This window comes from Tamandua tetradactyla, chromosome 15 (assembly GCF_023851605.1).
Source record: "Tamandua tetradactyla isolate mTamTet1 chromosome 15, mTamTet1.pri, whole genome shotgun sequence".
Classification (NCBI taxonomy): Eukaryota; Metazoa; Chordata; class Mammalia; order Pilosa; family Myrmecophagidae; genus Tamandua; species Tamandua tetradactyla.
This window is the reverse complement of record NC_135341.1, coordinates 39541705-39546665: the sequence shown is the minus strand read 5'-3', so window position 1 is coordinate 39546665 and position 4961 is coordinate 39541705. Positions and strand designations below refer to the sequence as shown.

General features: G+C 36.8%; 1 pseudogene; it reads right to left on the bottom strand.

Moving 5' to 3' along the window:
- Nucleotides 1-4312: 4312 nt before the first annotated feature.
- Nucleotides 4313-4444, bottom strand: LOC143658183 (U2 spliceosomal RNA; annotated as a pseudogene).
- Nucleotides 4445-4961: the final 517 nt, after the last annotated feature.

The following is a 4961-nucleotide window of genomic DNA, read 5'->3' as shown; positions in this document are numbered from 1 at the left end:
GATATTGTGAGTCACTGATTGTATAGTTTGGATGGACTATATGGTATGTGAAGATTTCTCAGTAAAGTATTTGAAAAAAGAAGAAATGGTCTGATAACATGTAACATAAATAACCTTGAAAACACTGAATTGAGTGAAGGAAGCCAGTCACAAAAGAGCACATTTTGTATGATTCCACTAATGTGAAATATCAGAATAGGCAAATCAACAGAATAAAAAAGTAGATCAGTGGTGGGGAGAGGTGTGGAAGGATAATGGGGAGTGAGTGGTAAGAGGTTTTTTGAAGGTTCACAAAATCTTCTAAAATTGTATTGTGGTGATAGTTGCAAAAGTCTGAAACCAGTGAATTGCATTTTATGTGAATTATATTTCAATAACACTATTTTAAAACAATAAATCAGCAAAAAAATCAATTATGTTTGTATATACTGCAGTGACCACATGGAAATTGTAATTTTTTAAAAATAACACCATTAACAATAACATAAAATTTATGAATTACTTAGGGATAAATCTGAGAAAAGATGTGAAAGGCCTGCACACTGAAAACTACAAAACACTTCTAAGAAAAATTAAAGAAGACCTAAATAAATGTAGACATAGATCTTGTTTGTGGTTAAAATTCTTAATATTGTGAAGTTGTCACTTCTCTCCAAATTGTCCAATAGACTTAATGCAATCCCAATAAATCCCCCAACAGGCATTTTTATAAACATTCACTTGTCAATTCTAAAATTTGCATAGAAATACAAAGGCCTAGAAAAAACAAAGCAACTCTGAAAAAGAGGAAAAACATTGGAGGATTAAACCTACCTAATTGCAAAGAGATTATAAAATTACAGTTATCAAAACAGTTTAGTTTTTTAGTAAAGATACAGGTATAGATCAATGGAACAGACTATAGGGTCTAGAAACAAACCCACACTCATATGGATTAGTGATTTTATACAGAGGCACAAAGACTATGTAGTTGAGAAAATATAACTGTGGTAGTTAGATTCAGTTGTCAACTTGGCCAGGTGAAGGCACCTAGTTCTGTTGCTGTGGACTTGAATCAATGGCATGTGAACCTCATCTGTTGCTAATTACATCTGCACTTGGCTAGGAGGCAGGCCCACTGCAATGAATGACGTTTGACTCAATTGGCTGGCGCTTAAATGAGAGAGCTCAACATAGCACAGCCTAAGCAGCTCAGCATACCTCATCTCGGCACTCACAGCTCAGCCCAGGCCTTTGGAGATGCAGAGAGAAATCACCCCGGGGAAAGTCGCTGGAACCTGGAGGCCTGGAGAGAAAGCCAACAGAGACCATTCTGTGCCTTCCCACGTAAGAAAGAACCTCAGTGGAAAGTTTGCTGCCTTTCCTCTGAAGAACTAACAAAATAAATCCCCTTTTATTAAAAGCCAATCCGTTTCTGGTGTGTTGCATTCCAGCAGCTAGCAAACTAGAACAATAACCTTTTCAACAAATGGTGCTGGATGACTGGACATCCATATGCAAATGGAAAAAAAGAACATGTATCCATATCTCATAAATACAAAAACTAAATGGATCATAGACCTAAACGTAAAACTCAAAGTTATCAAACTTCCCAAAGAAAACATAGGAGAAACTCTGTTACCATGGGTTAGGCAAAAGAATTGATAGATTGAATTTCATCAAAATTATAAACTCAATATCAAGTGACACAGTTAAGAAAAGGAAAAGATAAACCACAGACTGGAGAAAATCTTTGCAAAATATGTATCTGATAAAGGACTTGTATTCAGAATATGTGACGAATTCTCAAAACTCAACAATAAGAAAACAATTTAGAAAATGGGTAAAAGATTTGGGCAGTTACTTCACCAAAGGAGATATCCAGATGACAAACATGATGGTTAATTTTATGGGTCAACTTACCTAGGTTATAGTATGCAGTTGTTCACTCAAATACTAATCTAGGTGATTGTATAATGATATAGCTTTCACAATGTGACTGTCATTGTAAAAAGTCTGATGCTTCATTTATCTACCTTATGGACAGATAAGTAAAACATATGGATTAAAAATAAACAATAGGGGAAACAAATGTTAAAATAAATTTAGTAGATTGAAATGCTAGTGATCAACGAAAGGGAGGGGAAGGGGGTATGGCATGTATGCATTTTTTCTGTTTTCTTTTTATTTATTTTCTGAATTGATTGCAAATGTTCTAAGAATGATCATGATGATGAATATACAACTATGTCATGATATTGTGAATTATTGATTATACATGTAAAATGGAATGATCATATGGTAAGAATGTTTGTGTTTGTATGTTGGTATATTTAAATGTTGATCTTGTAACCTGCCACTTTGCTGTACTCGTTTATTAGCTCTAGTAGGTTTGCTGTGGAGTTTTCAGGGTTTTCGACATATAGTATCATATCATCTGCAAACGGTGAGAGTTTTACTTCTTCCTTTCCAATTTTAATGCCTTGTATTTCTTTTTCTTGTCTAATTGCTCTGGCTAGAACTTCCAACACAATGTTGAATAACAGTGGTGATAGTGGACATCCTTGTCTTGTTCCTGATCTTAGGGTAAAAGCTTTCAGTCTTTCCCCATTGAGGATGATGTTAGCTGTGGGTTTTTCATATATTCCCTTTATCATGTTGAGCGTGTTCCCTTCTATTCCTATCCTTTGAAGTGTTTTCAACAGGAAAGGATGTTGAACTTTGTCAAATGCCTTTTCTGCATCAATCAAGATGATCATGTGATTTTTCTGCTTTGATTTGTTGATATGGTGTATTACATTCATTGATTTTCTTATGTTGAACCATCCTTGCATAACTGGGATGAATCCTATTTGGTCATGATGTATAATTCTTTTAATGTGTTGCTGGATTCAATTTGCTAGAATTTTGTTGAGGATTTTTGCATCTATATTCATTAGAGAGATTGGTCTGTAGTTTTCTTTTTTTTGTAATATCTTTGTCTGGCTTTGGTATGAGGGTGATGTTGGCTTCATAGAATGAGTTAGGTAGCTTTCCCTCCTCTTCAATTTTTTTGAAGAGTTTGAGCAGGATTGGTACTAATTCTTTCTGGAATGTTTGGTAGAATTCATATATGAAGCCATCTGGTCCTGGACTTTTCTTTTTTGGGGGGGGGGCAGCTTTTTGATGACTGATTCGATTTCTTTACTTGTGATTGCTTTGTTGAGGTCATCTATTTCTTCTCGAGTCAAAGTTGGTTTTCATGCCTTTCTAGGAAGTTGTCCATTTCATCTGCATTGTTGTATTTATTAGCATAAAGTTGTTCATAGTATCCTGTTAGTACCTCCTTTATTTCTGTGGGGTCAGTGGGTATGTCTCCTCTTCCATTTCTGATCTTATTTATTTGCATCCTCTATCTTCTTCTTTTTGTCAATCTTGCTAAGGGCCCATCAATCTTATTGATTTTCTCAATTGTTTTCACGTTCTCAATTTCATTTATTTCTGCTCTAATCTTTGTTATTTCTTTCCTTTTTCTTGCTCTGGGTTTAGTTTGCTGTTCTTTCTCCAGTTTTTCCAAGTGGACAGTTAATTCCTGAATTTTAGCCCTTTCTCCTTTTTTTTAAAATTTTTAAATTTTATTTTGTGAGGTGGCAGGTAAGGCAGAAGGTGAATGGAGAGTATGATGCTAGTAACAACGGTGGCTACAACCACCAGGAAGCATAAGACCTAGGATAGAACAGAGAGAGTGAACCAGGAGCAGCTGACGCAGTTGATGGTGACAAGGAGAAGGTCTCTCGTATGTTGGAGAAAGTATCAAACAAAGGAAAGGGCCTGCGTGCAGCACAAGTAAAGTGCTCACACAAGACTTACTACCTAGCATTTATTTATCACTTGCGCGAACCCTGGGTTGGCCATTGCCACGAATAAAGGATGTGACAGTAGGAAAGAAAGAAAGGAAGGAAGAAAGAGAGAGAGGGAGGGAGGGAGGGAGGGAGGGAGGGAGGGAGGGAGGGAGAGAGAGAGAGAGAGAGAGAGAGAGAGAGAGAGAGAGAGAGAGAGAGAGAGAGAGAGAGAGAGAAAGAGAGAGAGAAAGAGAGAAAGAAAGAGAGAAAGAAAGAAAGAAAGAAAGAAAGAAAGGAAGGAAGGAAGGAAGGAAGGAAGGAAGGAAGGAAGGAAGGAAGGAAGGAAGGAAGGAAGGAAGAAAGAAAGAAAGAAAGAAAGAAAGAAACGACAGTACAAGCAGCTCAGGACACGAAAGGAGCCATAGACATACCAGTCTGGTAAAGAAAAGCAAGCAAAGCAGGAGAGCAAAAAAAAGTCAAGTCTGTCAATTCACACCGCAATTGAGGAGGGGGTGGGGTGCACCATTCCTGGAAGTACTGCAATACCAGGTTGATGTGTGGAGTGAACAGAGCAAGCTCCTATTCCATCTCCCTGCTCCAAAAACCTTTCTCCTTTTTTAATATGGGCATTTAGGGCAAGAAATTTCCCTCTTAGCACTGCCTTTGCTGTGTCCCATAAGTTTTGATATGTTGAGTTCTCATTTTCATTTGCCTCGAGATATTTACTGATTTCTCTTGTAATTTCTTCCTTGACCCACTGGTTGTTTAAGAGTGTGTTGTTGAGCCTCCACATATTTGTGAATTTTATGGTGCTCTGCCTATTATTGATTTCCAACTTCATTCCTTTATGATCTGAGAAAGTGTTTTGTATGATTTCAATCTTTTTAAATTTGTTGAGACTTGCTTTGTGACCCAGCATATGGTCTATCTTTGAGAATGATCCATGAGCACTTGAGAAAAAGGTGTATCCTGCTGTTGTGGGGTGTAATGTCCTATAAATGTTTGTTAAGTCTAGTTCATTTATTGTAGTATTCAAATTCTCTGTTTCTTTATTGATCCTCTGTCTAGATGTTCTGTCCATTGATGAGAGTGGGGAATTGAAGTCTCCAACTATTATGGTAAGTGTGTCTATTTCTGTTTTCAGTGTTTGGCACATGTATT